Genomic DNA, 21,762 nt, shown 5'->3' on the forward strand with positions numbered 1-21,762 from the left:
TGGAACGTACAAATGTATAAATGTATTTTTTTACGATATACCCCTTTTCTAAATCATACAAAATCTATTATAATAAATTTCTTGTAGTTCATTCTAGGAATACACGAAATATAGGGTGTATAGCCAGTGGCGGACTGGGACTGAAATTAGTGCATGCCAGGAGTCAAAGGGGGGCCCCCTTTGACTTTGACCCAGGGTTAAAAAAATTTGTCCCCCCCCCCCCCCAAATATCAAAATTTTCTTCTTTCCATCACGCTAAAAATCAAGGGTAAAAAATAAATTAAATTTTCAAAAATGAGAATAAACAAATTTAGGTACAAGAAAAATGGTAAAAGCAAAATAGATCCATAAATTACATTGTATATTTCGTTTTAACCCTTGGCCTAGGTAAATAGAATGCATCATAAAAGAATGCGGCATAAAAGCGGCTTTTAATTTCGGTAGAAAACAATCAGAGACGTCATTTCAGCTTTTTCTTGGGGGGGCAGGCAAAGATTGGTCAAATTGAGTTTTTTTTCAAAAAATCTTTTTTATATCGTAATAAAAATGGAAAATATTCTTTGTACACTTTATTGAGTTATAAAATATGAAAAAAATAAGCTTATTTTTAAAAATATATTATGTAAAAAGTCAAAAAAGCGCTGCAGGCGAAAATTTTTTTCCAAAAATCTTCACATGGTCAACAAAAATCGACCATTAAACTGTGTCACTAAAAAACTATCAATTAACTTAATTTCTACCGACTATCTATGTACATAATGTACGTTATAAGTTATAACGTATAACAATAAATAAAGTTTTTGGGATCATGCGATAATTCTAACTCGGAATCGACCACTGATCACGTGTACATAATATAGAAAAATGTGTGTGGCTTTGTGTGCCTGAGTGTGTGTTTCTGTGTGTTTTTTTATTATTTTATATATGTATATTAGTGCTTCCAATCCTGGAAGGTTACTTCAGCACCGGAATTGCGGTGCTGGGAATTTCCGATCCAGGGATCCCAGTGCTATCACCGGGATTTCAAATGTATAAGAAAAAAAAGTTCAATTTGCATGTTTTCATATTTCAAAAACGTTCTATTGCATTTTGCAAACTTTCCCGATGTTTCACGCAAAAAATACTCCCATATTGGCGTACTAATTTTGGGAGTTTGGCTACATTCTTTAAATTTTCGGTTCGCACCCACACCCATCCACACCCCAGAACGTATCAAGCTGAAAATTTATATTTGTATTCTTTATGTACTAAATTTGATAAGGTTTTGGTCAGAAAGCAATTTTATTAAATAACTAAAACTTTTTTTGGACCGAATTCGTTACACATGAAGTTTAAATCCATCTCATTCGTTGTTTAGGGAGAGAATGGACGTCTGCAAATAAAATAAAAATACGAGAAATAAAATCATTTGTTATTGAACCGATAAAGTAAAATATTAATTTAAAACCTTTCCTGAAAAAAAAAATATAGTTTCGGAAAAATAAACGTTATACATCTGTTTTTGAGACAAAATAAAGTAAAGGGGACCTTTCTAACGATTCGCTCCATAGGATGAACAATTTCTAAGAATTTTACCCGAGGCATACCACTTAAAAACCAAAATATACTTGCTTCGAAATAATAAAATCTTTTTTTTTTCAAAGCACATAGCAGCGATTATTTTATTAGTTTACCCAAAAGTAACATACATAAGAAATAAACGTAGCATTCATAGATTCGTAGTATATAATTAATCATTAAATTCATAATATTTTCTAAATTCACACTATTCCTTAATTTAGGAATTCCCCCCCCCCAAATTACGTCCCTGAAAACAATGCATAATATTTTCAATTAATGTTAATCGAAAATCTGGATTTTGGGGAGGGGGCCCCTATCGTATATTTCTTTATACATGGATGTGTCTACATAGATTAGGAATAGATTTTATATTCGGAAACTGCTTAAAATTGTGTATTTAAATCTTACTATATCGTCGAAGTATAATCAAATGTTATTTTGAAAGTATGTAGTAAATTTAAATCGAAGGTTGATGATGAATCGTCCTATCAAAATTGTTTTAAGCAATTCAGTTTATACTATTCACGGAAATTTGTTTATTCCCATTTTAATTTCAGTAGGTACTTGTTACATAGGTAATATATACATAATCTTGAGGTTGAAAATGGGCCCAGCAAAAGGGCCCACGCAAATATTGAAACTTACATTTCGAGCCTAATAAAAAAAGTTAACCGATCCTTGGTATGTTAAAGCATGTATTAGTTGTTTGTGTATATCGTAAGAAATTTGTTTTGTTGAACTACCCAAACTTTAGGTCCCAAAGTGCAATATCCTATAAATTTTTACACACATGAAATAGTTACAAAGTTATTTAATTTTACTGAGGGCCCGATGGCATGTGGGGCCCACATGCCATCGGGCATGTTCGCTTGTATGGCCAGTCCGCCACTGTGTATAGCTTTGAAAACCACATAGTTAAAACCACATAGGCACTTGCATACCCCACTTTGGTAAGGGAGGGTTAATTAACACCAGAATTAATTATCGGCGAAAAAAAAAGACTCGCGAAGATTTGGCACACCCTGCTAACGAGTTCAAACGAGGGGGTGCACGCTTCGTGCGGACTCGCCAGCGCTCGGCTACAGTCGTAAGTCCGCCCCCTCGGCCAATCAGCGTCGAGCGTCAAGCACCGCCCCCGGCTCAAAGTATTTGCTCAAACATGTTTCTGTGCAGGCAGAGTCGGCTCGGAGCTGTGTCAGAGTGCGGCCGGTTTTCGCCGCAGACGGACGTGTCTTTGGGTGTGACGCGTCACTGGAATGTCACATCGTGTCACTCATATTGGCACGCGTGTCGCGAATGGACTCTCCCGTCTCCACTCACTCACCAGTCGTCGTGAACTTTTCGCTGTCCGCGTGTGCGTCGCGAGTGAAACTTTTCAGTGGTTTCGCCGATTGTTATTGTGAATTCGGTGCGTGCTCGGACACGGCCTGTGTGATTCTGGGACTATTTTGAATGGTTTTTTTTCTTCTGTGTGTTGAGGATTTCTGAGTGTTGAAAGTTTTGGACGACTCTCTCATCAGACTGATACATGGAAATGTGAGTATTTTTTTTTTCACTAACAATACTTATTAATTAAGTCATATTAAAAAAAAAAAAAAAAACATTACAAATTCTCATATACATAATGACTTGTGGCTGAAATTTAGGCTCCCGGAAAGATGCACTGAATAGTCATAATTTTCAAAGGCGCCCAAACAATACTTAGGGGCCGTTCAAGTATTACGTAAGCAGATTTATTACAATTATTTACCCCCTCCTCCCCCTTGTCAGCAAAAGTTACGTAAGCTTACGTAAACATTGGTACCTATATGCATTTTTCTTTTAATGTATTCTGTGTTGCCAATGTGTAAAAAAAAATAACTACTGCTGATGTAATCACTAGAGGTAGGACCGGAAGCGTGCCGTTTATTGTTCAATTGTTGTAAATGCTTTGTAAAAAAGGTTCGGCAAACCTTTAACAATGCATTTACAACATTTGAACAATATACAGCCCCCTCAGGGTCCGGGCTTTAGTAATCACCATCTCGACCCCCCCATCCCCCATGTCATCAAAAATAAGCAAAGCAAAGACCCCCCCGCCCCCCTATAGTGCTTACGTAATACTTGAACGGCCCCTTATCAATTAAGTCATTTAAAAAAAAAAACATTACAAATTCTCATATACATAATGACTTGTGGTTGAAATTTAGGCTCCCGGAAAGATGCCCTGAATAGTCATAATTTTCAAAGTCGCCCAAAAAGAACTTACGCAATATAATTCCACAAAAAAAAAGTTTAACACCCTCGGATAACATCAGTGGCGGGTTGTCTATATGGGCTGCGGGGCTGCAGCCCTCCCAGTATAGTACAAATGCATGCTATTTTTGGCGTACATATGGTCTGTAGGGCTGCAGACCTCCCAGTATAGTACATATGCATGCTATTTTTGTCTGTATTTGATCACCGGTATGGTTAACAAGCTACTACAGACCGATTATACTATGAATTCTCACGAGCCGCCACTGGATAACGTACAAATACCCCCTTGACGTTTTTTTTGTGGAATTCTATTGCGTCAGTTCTCTTTGAGCATCTTTGAAAGTTTGGATGTCTCGAGAGTGCAACTATCTCGAGTGCATTTTTCCGGTCACTGAAATGTATTACATACTAGTGGTTTTACCCGGCTTCGCTCGGTATTTGTAAAATATAAACCGCTTAAACATGGCCAATTTAATAGTGAACATTTGATTAAATTTATTTGAATATTCATTAAATTGAACGTCACGGATCCTACGAACCAATTATACAGTCTCTTTCGAAATTATATATTAGATATGTAGAATATGTAGATATATAAAATAAAATGCAATTGATATATTAGTAACATGTGTTGACATCAGTTTCTCAGTTGAATAAGTATGACATTAATTGCATCTTTACTTTAATAATTGATTTTCACATGTTGACAATATGTTTACGTGTCAAATATATACTTAGACGTTTACGTTGTTTTTCGTATGATCAAAAAATGTTGCCAATATGTATGCAAAAGCTTACAGATGTTCTTATATATGTACATAAATATACATATTGAATTTTTGTGTGTTTTTTAACTGTCAAATGTGCAATTCAATTTTATTAATATATGAGTACCATAGTTAGCAAAGCTTTTTTTAAGTGCCATAGTTAGCAAAGATTTGAATGCTTGTTCGTTGAATTAGTTATTTACTATAATGGTATATTTACTTTGGTTATGGTTTTGCATATGTTTACGTGTTAAATATGTATTAAAACATTTACGTTGCTTTTCACGTTATCAAAAAATATTACTAATATACATATAGATATATCTAAATGTTGAATATGCACTTATAAATTCCATTAATATTTGAGTGCCATATGTTAGTTAAGCTTAATCTATAGATTTGAAAACTTATTAGTTGAATTAGTTACTTACTATATAATGGTATATTTACTTTAGTAATGGTTTTGCATATGTCTACGTGTTAAATATGTATTAAAACATTTATATTTCATTACGTTGCTTTTTACGTGATTAAAAAATGATACCAATATATGCTAAATATATACTAAAACATTTACTACAAGAGAATACAACCATTACTTAAACAGTTAGGATTGAGTTTAACTCATCAAGGTGTATATTTTTCAAAGGTTACGTTATTAAGTATTTGACATAATCGAAAAAATCTTAACTTTCTATTCATCGCCCTGTTAGTTGAGTACTAAGTACTTGAACAATTTTTCATCTAAAAGCTTTCCATACATTTTTTACCAACTGTGACAAATCAAAATTAAATTATGATTTGAGTATTCTTTGAAACACTATTCAGATTATATAAATTTTATATACAAATGTCATATTTCCTATATAAAAAGTTTGAAAGTCAAATTATATTTGATCATCATTCTTTGTATATTAAACATAACAAATAATAACTCCGATTGGTTTCTTATTGTAGTAAGTATTTGAGCTTTATATATATATATAGATCAATTTACTGACACTAATATATAACTTTTCGAAATGGTACATATTTGGCGTGATGTGTTTGATATCGTATTTAGTTCCACGAGATCACTTTTGCAACATTGAAACATTCCTATTAATTTTTTCCATCATCTGAAAATGTCATTGGACACATTTAAATTTGCAACTTTCGTGTAGAACTGGCGCAATAAAATTAATTGTGCATAATATGTAATCTCTTGCGAATATGGAACGGAATGCAACGCTAACGGTAGTGACCGTGTGTTTATTTATTTATATGAACATCGTGAACTTCCCAAACTTCGAAACTCGGCTCGTAAAATATCTTATTACATGTAATTATTATTATTTATATAACATGGGAGGCGTAAATATTTTAATGTGCATTTTTCGATCCCCACTTTAAAATATACCCAACTTGAAATTGTACGTATGCATATAAATATGTATATTTCTGACTCGTTAACTCTCTTACAGGGAAACTGATACATAAAATATACCGCTAATTGACACGCTCAAATGAACCAATGATATATTTATAAGAACTTTTTAGAGCGGACTTTTTTTAACGACAGCATAAAATAGTGTACTTACGAGTTTCTGTATGTGTGTGTTTGTTTGTGAGTCGTTTTTATTTTATTGTATTTTCTCGTGTTTCAAAAGTGTGATCGCCGCCTAATTTGAAATGTGTCGTTCGATAATATATTATGTATTTATTTTTGTAACAAAGCGCCGGCCATATATAATATTTTAGTACGAAATTTATTTGATGTCTCGCTATAAAAGGGATTGGGGAACGTTTGCACAACATAATCATTTTATAGTACGAAAATATCGCACGCTTCAATACAATGCGAACATAATACCGACTTTTATTTATTTATTTCTCTCATAAGATTTATTTCGCAATTCATACTTTTGGATTTTACAACTGTCATGTGTCGCAATCCATTACAAAATGAATTGAATAAACATAGATATATTTTTTTATACGATATACGATATATTGTGGTTAGAAGTTTAATTATTAACACTTATGTACCTACTTGGTTAGAACTATGTATGTATTTACCACACCTTTTTTACCTCAATTAGGCTCACACTTTGCAATCAGACCCGTGGCAAAACACGCATCAATCGGCAAGTCATGCAAAAAATGTCAAATAGTTATAAATAAATAAATACAGACATAATATAACTACCATTTTTTTTTTTTAATAATCATAACCGACTGACTATGATGATAAAGCCATCTTGCATATTTAATTACTTAATAAACCGTCTTTCAATGACTAGTAGTATTTCATACTGTAATTTACATCATCATTTACATACAACCATTAACCATCCACTGCTGGATGAAGGCCTTTTCTATTCCATTCGTCTTTGTTTTGCGCAACTCTCACCCATCTGACAACACATTTTTCTAATTTCGTCTATCCATCTTCCTTGCAGCCTTCCTTTTACTCTTTTACATGCTCTTGGGTATCATTCTAGCACTTATTTCGTCCATTTTTTTGGCTACGTAACCCGTTCGTTGCCATTTCAATCTCTTATTTCTCACTAGATCCACTTGTCATACTTCTTACATACGTATTCCGTCTCCTATCTCACTTCTTTATGCAGAGCATACACCGTTCCATACTTCTTTGATTGGATTGGTCTTCGTGAAACATTTTGTCGCTCAATGTCCAAGTTACATCCATACTTCAATGCAAAACTTCAGACAAAGTAGCATTTTTTATATAAAAACGGTGACCATTCGCCCAAATGCACTTGTATGCATCTTAATTCCTCATCATTTACATAATGGTTAGATTTGGGGGTATCTGTGACTCCAAATCGATCGTTTCTTATCAGAGTTTGCCAATTTTATCTGATCATTGTTGAAAAGGTTCCTCAAAATTGGCAAAAAATCACCATTCCTGTTGTCACAAATCTTCTGTATTTATTGTGTGTATAATTTGTAAAAATTACGTACAAAATCTAAATCCATAGATGTTTCAATGGATTAATTCTGTAATTAATTAATTGTTATTTCGTGTTCTTCAGCTTCTGGAAATACAGTGATTTATGTCATAATAAAATGCTGCATTGTTTCTAATTAATTGTCTAGGAAGGCGCATTGGAGTCTTCCTGTCAAGCCTTCCTGGTATATGTATGTATATCTATAAAAATAATAACCCTAATATATATTGGATTATTGCATAAGTTCGTGCCCGTTTTATTTTAGACAATGTATTAAAATCGGGCATGAACTTATTCCAATCATCTAACACAGCGATTTCCAAACTTTATGCTACTACGCCTCCCTAAAAAAAATTTTTTTTTCCGCGCCTCCCTACCTTTTATTTTTTAATATATATAATAATATAGACACGTTTTAAATAATAAACCTTTATTAAAAAAAATACTGAACACTACAATAGACAGAATAATAAAAAGGTTTTGCTATATCATAAATTTTTACGAACACGTATATTTATTATTATATTAAATTACTAATTAAACTACATCTAACACATCAAAATTTAATGCGAATGATGTTGTTGTTTATTGGCACAAAGTTTATCAAATCTTGGGGGCAATATGAAGAGTGCCACTCGTAACTCCTTTTCGACTATTGACCTGGCTCGATATTTGGTTTTCATTGCAGCTAGTGCCGAAAAGCCCGTTTCGCATAAATGAGACGTTACAAACGGTAGAAACACTTGCATTGCTTTGCAATACAAAGAGTCATACTCTCCACTAAGATTCATCCAAAATTGAATTATGGTTTCATTTTGAAACTTTTTTTAGTGAGCTATCGCATGATAATTCTATCAATTTTTCTTTTTCGATAGTTGTCAGTTCGAATTCGTCTTCTTCATTGTAGTTTAATGGATTCTGTATACACAAAAACTTTGAGAAATCAAGGTCTTTGAAATAATTGGAAAAATGCAGCACTAAACCATCCAAGAGGTCAATAAAAAGATTTTTACTTGCTTCAATATTGGCTGTGGCCCAGAAATCTTTGGAAAGTGAAAACATATCCAATTCATTCTTTTGTAAATTTAATTTCCATAACATCAACTTTTTAATGAAAGCTTTTACTTTGTCTTTTTGAACAAGTGGATGTATTTTTGATCCCTGCATTTATTTATTGAAACCCCTCAATTTTCCAAAAATTTCAACCAAATAGGCAAGTTTAACAATAAAATTATCGAGAGGTTATCTTCGAGAAAGGTTGCTAATTAAATGTGTATATAAAAATGAAATAAAAATAAAAATAAACATTCATGCATTGAATTTTTACTGTTAAGCTACGATATGAAGTTTTATTTATTTGTAGATATTATGGTATGAAAATTATTTTTTTATTAAAAAGTTTTGGCGCCTCCCCTGGCAATAGTCCGCGCCTCCCAGTTTGGTAACCGCTGATCTAACAGGAAGGCTTTTAATAGTCTAATTTTGATTCAATTCGACCGATCAGCTGTTCACATCTGTTCCGAGATATGTATTTATTCAAAATTGATCGACCAAACATCACTTTTAATAACCCGATGGTACAAATTCAACACCACACCCCTCCGACAAGTCTCGAATGAAGATATGACACTATCAAACACCCATCAAAACCCATGCTAATTTCTTTTATGGTATTGGTTTATCGGCTCATCGATGGGCGTGTACAAACAAACATACACACCGTGTATATGTATGTATATATATATATTATATAGCCACAATTTGTACGCATTACATTGAATATGAGGTGGGGGGATATGAAATTAATACGAGATCGCATTCGAGAGCGTGTTAAACCGAGGAATGTCCAATGAGGAATTAATTAACATCGCCGTCAGCGGTAAACGACGCCTCACCAATTTGTCACACGTCTTAAGCTAGGCTATTTATTACACGTTTACAAATATATTTGCATGTTAATTGGCTGGGAAGGCGAGACAGGCCTAATTGCGCCGATTTGTCATTATCGGATTCGTGTTTGTCTTTCTCCCTGCCTACTTACTACTCCCTATATGTACGTTCGTAAGCGTGTTAAATTGATTCCTGTCTGTCTGTTTTTTATATGGAAGTTCTCACGGTCTTTGATTAATCTGGGTTTTGCTTTGAAGATTGGCCCTTATGATATTGAGAGTCTTGTGGAACTTACGATTTTTTTTAGGCTTTTTTAAATTTTTAAATGCTTTTTATTATTACGAAATTATGTTCACAATACATCTTATATCTATTTTAATAGCTACTGATCTACTGATCATTTTCTATTTTACAATTTAATTTAATTTGGTTAGTAATCATAGTATTATATTATTCTAATGCTAATGTACAGCATAATAGGAAAAAGAGCTCAAAAACCTATTTACAATTCTTATAATTGACGCCATTTTGGAATATATACGTAATATGCACAGAAAATATATTGTTTTTTTTTCCGTATCGTTTTTTTTGTTTCATACTTTATTTATTTCAAATCGAATACTTATGTTTTTGTACATTTTTTAATAGAACGTAAGGTAAATATAAAGCTGTAGGAAAATTTTACAATTTCTGACGTCATCTTACTTATTTAAAAAAAAAATCGGATGTGACCAACCCATGACTTTATCTATATATTTAAGGTAAAAAGAAGTATAAAAAAAAACAAAATTAGAAAATGACGCACACGTAAACATTCACGCATATCGACTATGAGAACATTTTCCATATAATTTTGATTTTTAAATGCTTTTTATTGTTACTAAATTATGTTAACAATACATCTTATATCTATTTTAATAGCTACTGATCTATTGATCATTTTCTATGTTACAATTTTAAAATAATTTTGTTAGTAATGATAGTATTATATTATTTTAATGTTAATATGTACAACGTAATAGGAAAAAGAGCTCAAAAACCTATTTACAATTCGTAGTTTTTCTATATAAGATTGAGCTCTAATGTAACGGCAAACTTATACAAGACAAAAGTTCTACTTCAGGTTGTCGGATTTTCTTCAAAATATTTTCGTTAATTAATATTATTATAAATAGTATAATCATAAAATATCAAGAAGATAGAAGTAATTGAAAAGGTCAAAATCAAATGATTAAAAACTGTTTTAAAAAAAATACTACTTCCGATTTACGAATTCTGACCAAAACCTTATTAGTTCTAAGTTAGTACGTAAAGAATACAATTATAAATTTTCAGTCTGATACGTTCAGGGGTGTGGAAAGAATCGTGGTCACAATATTTTTGACTTTTCTAAGAGGAAAAAATCCCACTTCCGGTTTACTAAAATTAGTGATTTTTTTATTTTCATTACATTGATACAAGAATTATACTTGAATTTTTTAGTGAAGAGCACACAAAAAGTTTTCAAAAATTGCTACTTTCAGTTGACGAATTTTATCCAAATTAAGACTTTACTGAACGAAAAAAAATCCCACTTCTGGTTAATTAAACTTGTTAATTTTTTTTTATTTACATGATATTGATACAATAATTATACTGAAATTTTCTTGTGAAGAGCGCACTTTTTAAAAGGGTCGAAAAAAATAGAAGAAAAACCGAAAAATTTATAACGTAACGATTAGCATGTCATTCACTGATTGAAAGCTTCACTGTCATATATTATGATTAACAGTGTATAAAAACACCATTATTTATATTTATAATTTAAGTCTATTTTATCAGGAGAAGAACTGTGCTACATATAAGCACTTTAAGTTCGAAATTTTATTAGACAGTCTCATACTGGGAAGCAATAGGGGCAATCAATTTCTCGATATTTCAGCTTTCGATTTATTCCTGTGAGGATATCTGAAAGCGCAAATAATATATGCACGTTCTCATCGAGCACTTTAAAAAGAAAATTTGTACAGAAATTCATCAAAAATTAGCTTAAGTCATGAAGAATGCTCTTGCTTTGGGAGAAGGCAACAGGAATGGACCTCATTTAAAAGGTATCATCTTTTATATCTTATGAAACAAATCTCCATACGTTCTACATTCATTGTATAGAATACCATTGAAATAAGTTAATTAATTAAAAAAAATATTGACTCCTCATGACATTTGGCCCATTCAGTATGTAGATATAAAGTTTGTATTGTAATTTTTGTTTCAAAATTTCTGGATCCATCTCTGTTACATCATTAAATATGTATTTATCATTTACTTCATTCCCTTCTAACAAAACCAGAACATGATATCTCTAGATTAGACATCATTTATTCTTATTTACCTATACATTGTCAATTTGGTTGGTTTCCTTTTAGGCATACAAGGACAATACCTTTCATTTTTGACCCCACATACCATTCAAAGAGACTAAATAAATATCTTCAGCATAGACTGCACGTCTCACCGACTACCCAAAAACCAACCCGGCATACACACACGGTTATAAATAAAATGGTAAATCCGCGTGAAAGAGCGTCCGTCACTCATGAACACATGTGTATTGTATTATATTGTATATATTCGATGTTCGATTGAAATATCCGTATCCCCTGTCACATGTCGCATCGACAATAATGAGATGGACGTTGATGCGGCCCTCGAGACTCAATTCTGTACACGTACACGGCCGAGGACCATTCCTTTTTGGATAATCTTCGCGATGTTAAAGATCGATACGATCGTGTATACCTACATACGTACTTCTCATATGTGTGTGCGTGTTTTTTATGTCGCTTTTTTCGTGTCGGTAAGTAAGTATTCGATCGATTCGTCGATCTTCTCTTCGTGCGACGGATTACGCATTCGGAGAAATCGTATGTATCTATGAACTTATATGTACGTGCGTTTGTTAGGAATGTGTCTTTTGATGACATTTTTGCATACCTGTCCAATCTTAATCGACGCATTGTTAGTGGTAGACTCTACCACAATAACAGGTAGAGGCTCTCAAAGTGGTTGGATACGATCAAAAAGTTGCATCGGTTCAAGTTATCGTTTGATTTTGATTTTTAAATGCTTTATATTATTACTAAATTATGTTCACAATACATCTTATATCTATTTTAATAGCTACTGGTCTACTGATCATTTTCTATTTTACAATTTTAATTTAATTTTGTTAGTAATCATAGTATTATATTATTATAATGTTAATATACATATACAGCGTAATAGGAAAAAGAGCTCAAAAACCTATTTACAATTCTTAAATGTTATCGTTTGCAATGGTATGTTTGTATTTGAAATATCGTAAATGATAAACTTGCAATTTCCATTCAGATTTTAAATCATTGCATTTTGCTGTCATATATGTCATGCATTTTGCTGTATAAAATGTCACTTAATTATATCAATACACTAATTTTTATAAAATATAATAATTTTTAGTAAATAGTAGTGGATATAATGGATAAGAGACTAAAACGGCAATGGGTGGGTCGCATAGCTATGTAAAAGAAAAGATGATATACGGATGAAAGAAGCGCTTGAATGGTACCAGAAAGATTGTAGAATGGTGCAAGGAAGGCCAGGAATTGGGTGGATAAAATTCGAAAAATTCGAGGAAGGAGATGGATGAAGGTTCAGACATACAGAACCGTATGCGGTACGTGTTTTTTTTAGATGGTTTCATAAATGTAAAAAAAACGCTGGCATGCTTAGTTTGTGCCGTCGCGATCTTCCCAAAACTCACCCATTGGAATGTTTTCGGTGATATTTTATCAATGTAAATGAACGGTGATTCCCATATATGTATGAAGAAATTGATTTATATTATTTATTTAAGAATATTTGGGAAAAGCGGTAAAGCCGATTAACCTAAGAGTTTTGATATTACAGAGTATTATATTATATTATAATAATTTTGATAATAACAGAGGTTTGATAGTACAGAAATACAAAAATCAAATAAGATAGCAAAAATAAAATCTAAAAGAAAATATCAACTACGCAAAATATACGAAAATAAAATAAGCAAGAGAAACTACAATAGATTAACTTTATTTATAAATGTAGGAGAAACTCGTCGAAATAATAAAATCATACGAATTAATAGTGACATGATGCAACGCCCTTATCAGTTGGAAGCCATGAGCAAGTCTATGCCGTACGATTCTATGTGTTTTTGCACCTTGAGAGTTTCCCAAAACAAAGTCAAATAAAAGCGTGTTGGAAAGGTAGTAGTAGTAGAAGTTGACGCTGTAAATGATGATGATGATAGTTTTATTTAAATAAAAATGCTTTTTTGAAGTGATTTTGTCAACGTTAATTCTACCATGTTCCATGTAATGCTTTTCGTTGTCGAATTTAACATGAGACTTGTATGACTGTCATAATTTTCAATTTTAGCTTTGTGTTAATTTATTTGTAAATTTTAATTTATTGTTAACTATAATATTTGCAGTGTCTAAAATACGGTCAAAAATGCTTTGATTAAAATATTTGATAAAAATTATAACTAGAGTGTTGCAAACGATGCACAGATTCCAAGAAGAAAGTAGCTTGATTCGGAGTTGACGATGGAAATGGTAAATATTATATAAACTAAAATTAAATAAAGGGAATTCATCCATGTCTTCGAATATTTTCGTTTATACTGGTTTATGTAGGAGATGTTTTATATACAGTTGTCCAATCTAATTAAAATATCTAAAATAAAAATGCACAGGGCTTATAAAGAACTAGATTCGGTACTGGAAATGGATACGTAAAAATGATCAATAAAAAAGTTATGGATCACTAAACCTTTTCCGCATAATATTATGGTAGTAATAAAAGTGTACATAATCTTGGAGCATATTAGCAGCGAACCGGTTGACAATTTTAATGCGAGAACATCAACGGAAAAATGTGCTCGACTAAAGAACCATCATTAATTATATCAAAACTCGACAGCTCTTAATATGCTAAGAACGTCATCTACGCTTCCAAAAATCATTCAAAATACATACGTACATATATATTATAAAACAGTTTGAAGACCGTCGATCGATCCATCGTATATTACATTTTATACTCGGCTATCGAATCGCATAACGTCAAAATATATATATAATATAATACACATACGAATAACGGTAAACAAATTAATATATTAAAAATTTGAATATTATAATATACAAATCATTGTTTCATTTTTTTTTTTTTTTTTTTATTGCGCATGAGATTCTTATTGCGCTAACGTTTGACAGTAAATATAACTTTTCTCACGGGAGATAATCTAAATTTGATGGTCAAGAACAATCGGTTGACTCGGCCGTAAACTACATACATAGTAGATGTTGCCATTTTTTTATGATTTTTAATAAAGATTTTACACGTTACGATGCATATGGAGACAGCGAAGCAGAGCGGTCGTGCTAAAGATATTATCAACACATTTATGCCCGGGTTTTGCGAGCGACTTTTATAGCGTAGAGCCAATGACGCACTCGGTGGCGGTCCGTCAGATCGAATTTTTTCTACCTGTCGAAATTTTACGAGTCGCGTAACTTCTCCAGGTATCGGTTATGCCAAAATAAAAATGATAAGGTGTTCTCGGACGCGGCCTGTTACACCAAATGATTCATGCTCCTCGTAAACATAAACCACTCGCGGCAAATAAGATGCATCTTAATTAAAACTTTAATGTTTCGACAGTTGTAAGTACTAATTGAATTAGTACATACTTATTTTTTATATTTAATTTTGTTTTATTAAAAAAAAAACACAGGAACGTATCTCACTGTGGGCCTCATTCAACTATAGCGGTCAAATATTATAACATACAATATTTTGACATAAGGACTAAATTAGGATCGTCTCAATTCCCTTAAATCCCTGTTTTAGTGTTTCTTAGTAGCAGTCTTTTATCTTCCATGTATGCCATAATTTATTTATTTATTTTACATATTAGCCACAGTGACATTACAAAATACTTTAACGCGTCAATGTGACCAGACATCTAAGCATAATACAAATACTATATATAAGAAAATTAGCGAGACATCTACATTTTTTTTTATTATATTTTTATACCAGGAAGGCCTTACAGGTAAACCCCAATGCGCCTTCCTTTTTTATATTTTTATTATACAAGTCGCTGAAGTACGAGACACTGAAAACTCTCAAATTAACGAGACATCTATGAATTGTATGTACATTAATCATACTCAAATAGTGGTGACATAGTAGGTAGGAAGGATTATAGCCAATTTTTAATCGGGAACCGTTTCAACAATGAAATCAGAGAAATTTGTCAAACTCTGATAGGAAACGATCGACCAGGAGTCACAAATATACAGGTCTGACCAGCTGCACTACATATATACTCAGAAAAATTATTTTCAATCGAGGTCAGCTCATACATACATATGTATATACAAATATACCAGGAAGGCTTAACAGGTAAACCCCAAATGGGTCTTCCTGGTCCACATCATTATTACATAGATACATGTAAATCTAAACAATATCTGACATCTATCGTCAGATATTACAAATATCGTATTAATGCGATAAATAACGATGAATAACTTTCATGTAACAATACGAATTTTATATTCGAAAAACAACCAATATGAGCAATATGGCGAAAACTAAGATATAACAATAACTAAAGGTTCGCAACAGAAAATTGGGAAGGAAACGCCTATTTTACAAGAATCGTTTCAATGAAAATCAGAAAAATTGGCAAATTCTGATAAGAAACGATCGACCTTGACAAACCTAGGTCTGGCCAATAGCGAGACTTAACGGGAATCGAACTCGTAACATCAAGTACTAGATAATTCAACATTCACCACTAGACCACGCTACTGGTATCGAATGGTACTACATGGGAATGGTACTAACTGGTACTACATGGGATCGAACCCGGTGCCTCTCGGTGTTAGGCAGAAGCTTAACGACCGAGCTATGCTGCTGACTATATGTTATATATAATAATTTTTTGAAATCATATTCAAGTAGTTGTAACAGTGGGTAGGATGGTTCTTGCCAATTAGATGGAGGAACCGCTTCAACACTGACGTCAGATAAATTGGCAAACTCTGATAGGAAACGATCTACTTGGATCAGCAGCATTAAGATTATTGTATTGTTATTTGGGATTGCCCTAATTGGTATCCTATATATTCTTGAAATAGTGACCGTAGAATATGTTGTTTAGAGATTTGCCGAAAGAATCTCACTATTGATTTTATCTGAAGTGCAAAATGGAGGTTGAATTTGATTACAATCAGACCAAGAACTTTAGACAGTGAAATATATTACGATTAATTGCCAAGTTTATTACAATTGAGTGTGTTTTTTAAGTTTGTCAAACTCACAGGATCGAACTTGACACGATCTGCCGACAAATTTGCGGTTTAATTATTATTTAATCGAAAAATTTGTCATCGAACGATGTCGGTTTTTTTTTCTCTCGTCGTCGATTAATTCTTTGAGACGCGAAATTGAATACTTGGTTCAAGTTCGGCATTATGTGCGTATAAAAGAAGCGTTCGTCTCGATTCGAACAGTGTTGACTGGTAATTTGATGGTGAATTTAAATCAATTATGAGTAGAAGAAAGGCCGATACACTTCCTGGGTTTTTGCGGCTGCTAGTTCATTCATTCGTCGGTGAATTCAATGAAAAATGGCTGATTTAATTATTGAAAAAATCGTCTGGCGAAGTTTGACGCCGTTCAAACACATCGGATAGTACATATATATTGGCATATTAAATTGTAGCAGTATTGTTTGCTTCATTATATGTATCTATGGTGTTTTGATTGGAATCCTTGGTTTTATCTTTAGATTGGGTTTTATCTCAGGGGTCCGGGAGAGTCCTCGCCTTATCGAAATATACAAATAGAGATGAAAGAAGACGTTTTTAAAAGAGAATAAATCAACTTTTTGTGAATGCTGATTAGGTAGCAAATCTCACTATCTCGGTGATATATGTACATACATATATTCCATTATGAATTATCCCAATCTTTCCCTACAAGGTTCACAAAGTAACGTATTTGTAATGAAAGACAAAATCACTGCTTTTAAGTATAAAACGAGGATTTGGTCTGAAAGGCTTAATAAAGGCATTTGCGAAATGTTTGTGATAAAAGGATAAAACTTTAATTTTTGATTCAAAAAGAAAACAGATAATCTAATAGAAACATATTTAGATTTAAAAAAAACTTGCAAGGTATTTAAAAAAAATATTTTTTGTTAAAATAACTTATGGATTTTGAATCAATTTGTGAATTAATCCAATAATAAATAGCTTTCACCCATGAAAAAATATAAACTAATTGAATCATTTAATGACAGCAATTTGAAGATATTATTTAAAGAAAAAATGGAATTTTGGATAAACATTAGATCTGGGTATCTTGCATTAAGTGCAAAGGCGTTGTGACTTTCAATTCAGTTCTCGTCAACGTATTTATGCGAATCTGGATTTTCTGTGGTGGCAATAATCAAAATTATAAAAAAAATTTACTTCGGAATGCTTTTGAAGCATATATGGACATACATGCCCACAAAGCGCTCGCCCAAAAGTCCTGGCAGTCGAAAAGTCCATCATACTATCGATAACTATCATACTAACGATAACTCGAGTGCAAAATATTCCATATTCGCGATTTTCATAGCAAAAATTGTCTTTTGGGCGATCGCAATGTGCGTAATAATCCAATTACCATTCATTTGAATATTCATTTGTTTTTTTTTATTAAATCGATTGTCTCGAACAAACAAACATATTATATAGTAAGTATTTTATAAAAAATTATATGTATGCCAAAATATATAATCCGGCGCCTGCACCCCCGCGGCTGTGCCCCATAGGGCTTCGTTCTTGGCGTCTGCGCCCTCTAGGACTTTGCCCCTGGCGTCTGCACCCCCTAGGGCTTCGCCCTCAGCGCCTTTGCCCCCGAGGACTTAAATTCCTTTGAATCGCAAAAAAATTGAATTATTTGTTCGATGACGTCACGGATTTACGACCCAACGAACAAAGAATACATACATACATACATACAAAGTCTCTTTCCAAATTATATATTAGATTTAGTATATTTTATTTTTAATATGTTAACATCCCTATATGTATATGTATTTACATCGGTCTCCGTGACGAGCCAGAATGTTAAATTACAGAAAACACAAATATCGGAAGGCAAAGATCGAAAATCGAAAGATCTTAAGTCGAAAGATCAAAAAAAAGGGTGCATGGTAAACGGTAGATACTCACTTAATTTGCGCCAGCAGGATACAACAGGAACAAGAGGAACAGGCTTTTCCTCCCGTATTAATTTGCGCGCGCAGAATACGGTAGGAAAAGCCTGTTCCTCTTGTTCCCGTTGTACCCTGCTCTCGCAAATTAAGTGAGTATGTACCGTTTACCATGCGCCCTTTTTTTTGATCTTTCAATTTTCGATCTTTGCCTTCCGATATTTGTGTTTTCTGTAATTTAACATTCTGGCTCGTCACGTAGACCCGTATTTACATATACTACATGGTTCGGTGATTACTGGTCACAAATTACTCGTCACAAAGTCACTAAAATCTCTATAACGGAACATCTGGCAGCCGAAAAGTCCATCATACTAACGATAACTATCATAGTTACGAGAACTTGAGTGCCAAATATTGTTTATTCGCGATTTTCATGACAAAAATTGTCTTTGTGACCACCCCAATGTGACGAATAGTCCAATTACCATACTACATATGCAATTTGAGAAAAAAGTTTAGATTTTAAAAAGATTGATTTTAATAACACATTTTTATCACGAAATTTGAGACAAATTTTTAGCGATCCGCGATACCAAAAAAGGTTGCTTTCAGTTGAAATTTTACCATCCACTACTATTCTTTAGTGCAAGTGCAATAATTTACCGACCCAAAGCTACTCGTAAGCTATGTCCACTCTGACTGAATCGTGCTTAGAGCACGTTGCCGATTTGAAACATTGCAAGAGAGGTATGCCAGTGTGTGTTTGTTTATACCCATTGACACAGATGGCCTGGGGGGAGTGGTGTCCGCCACCCACCCTCCGGCCACCATTAATGGTAGACGGCGGAGGCCACGCAGCGGGAGCACCGGTACCGTCTCTCTCTCTTTATACCGCGAGTGTGTGTGTGTATGCAAAAAGCTCGACGGCGAAAAAATGCGTCGACGACGAAATAAAAAGAAGGCGACTTTTAAAGGGGAACCAGAAAGCCGGTACGACGATTAGGGGGAGGTGGGAGGCGAGGTCCGAGTCGAGTCCTGGCGCTCGTGATGCGCGCGCGCAGCATGTGGCTGCTGAGGAATTCGTCGCAGTTATGCGGCCGCGGCTCTCTGACCTCTGGTGACATGTCGGAGGCCCCCTTGGCCCCCGTAGGGCCCCCTGTCTCCACCGGCCTTGCCCCTCTTGGGCCCCCGCCGGGGCTCCGACCCGTTGGCGAAACTGCACTCCTCGAGTACTCCTTGCTTTGCTTCTTAGATCCATATCAAAAGGCGAAGAGCACGCGATGCAGTTCAAAAATCGTCGGCAATCTACCTTTCATGTCTGTTTAGGGTGCTACTACATACATATACTGCAATAGAGCTTCAAAGATTCGTATATTCGTTAAGCTTATAATTAAGGAGCGGACAAACATTGCGCCGTTCATTGTTCTTTGTTCATTTTTATGCATCCGCTCTAAAATCGCCAGACAAATTGAACGACAGATTAACGTACGGCTGCTTTAAATGCAATTCTCGTCTTCTCGAATGATAGATTGCACATCAGATGACGGGTAACCCTTTCGATGTGCACAGATGCAATGATTAAAATTGAGTTGGATCTTTCAGGCGAGTTTAATAAGGCAAGATTCGATATGTTCCGAATCTTGCCAGAAAGATCCAACTCAATTTTAATAATTGCATATGTGCACATCGAAAGGTTACTCGTCATCTGATGTGCAATCTATCATTCGAGGAAACGAGAATTACGTTTAAAGCTGCCGTTCTGTTAATCTGGCGATTTTAGAGCGGATGCACCAAACCCATTTTTATGATGAACCTCTTTTATGCTCTCTAGCTTTGTAGTTTGCCCTGTTTCCTGAAAAAATCACGCTTCCAGTCCTACCCTACGTATAATTAGAGGGAGGACAGGAAGCGTGCTTTTCCCAGAAAACAGTGCGTTTTGGGTCTATTTTCCAGGAAATAGAGCAAACTACAAAGCTAGAGTGCAAAAAAAAGGTTCATCATAAAAATGAACAATAAAAAAAGAACGGCACGCTTCCGGCTCTACCTCTACTTGTAATAGTCATCATTAGAGGTAGGACCGGAAGCGTGCCGTTTATTATTCAATTGTTGTAAATGCTTTGTAAAAAAGGTTCGGCAAACCTTCATTTACAACATTTGAACAATAAACGGCCCCCTCAGGGTCCGGGATTTAGTCATCATCATCATCATCTACAGCCATTCACCATCCACTGCTGGATGAAGGCCTCTCCAACACGCTTCCACTCGTCTCTGTCACATTTTCCTAATTTCTTAATTATAATTATATTTAGTACTGGTGCCTTTACCCGGTTTCGCTCGGTATTTGTAATATAAACCGCTTAAACATGACTAATCTAATAGAAACATTTGATAAAATTAAATATTTGAATAGTTTTATTTTATTTGTTTTTTTTTATTAAATTGAACGTCACGGATTCTACGAACCAACAAACATACATACAAAGTCTTTTTCGAAATTATATATTAGATTAGATTAAGTGTATTTCTGTCTATACATACAAGCTTTTTAACACTAATCAAATACGGATATGTACATATATACCGATAGATTAAAATTAAGTCCGATTTGATTTGAATATTGGAATGATTTATAATATAACTCGCCATTTTGGGATCAAACAGTTTGTGCAACACCACGTGGAAGACGCTGATTTGAAGTACCCATAAAAGCTTTGACCAAAACGGTTCAACAATAAGCACATTTGATTATATATGTACATACACATCTCAAAATTATCCAATATATGAATTCATTCAAATTGAAACTCTCCCTACAAATCAAATAGAACATTAAATCACTTTCACTTTAAACAGTACAAAGCGAGCAAGAAACATCGTCCATAAGTCACAAGCTTGACGTTTATAATACGAATTGATTTACCGACAACGGAAAATCAGTTTACACGGTCGATTTTGCTCTTCAAAGACACACACAATCTGAAATGATCCGCAAACAACCAAACAAAACATTTCATTACACCAATTATTACCCCACAATATATATGTAGGCGTAATACTCGTCCGGGCG

At 33.7% G+C, this 21,762-nt stretch overlaps 1 protein-coding gene across 1 annotated transcript in view; it reads left to right on the plus strand.

The window, feature by feature from the left end:
• The first annotated feature begins 2,756 nt into the window (after window positions 1–2,756).
• The window catches only part of fj (four-jointed box kinase), a 53,866-nt gene continuing 34,860 nt past the window's right edge, over window positions 2,757–21,762 (plus strand). The window contains exon 1 of the mRNA XM_077436354.1: window positions 2,757–3,096. The gene's annotated coding sequence lies outside the window, so the exon portion shown is untranslated. The remainder of the gene's footprint in view (window positions 3,097–21,762) is intronic.

This window comes from Arctopsyche grandis, chromosome 8 (assembly GCF_051622035.1).
Source record: "Arctopsyche grandis isolate Sample6627 chromosome 8, ASM5162203v2, whole genome shotgun sequence".
Taxonomy (NCBI): domain Eukaryota; kingdom Metazoa; phylum Arthropoda; class Insecta; order Trichoptera; family Hydropsychidae; genus Arctopsyche; species Arctopsyche grandis.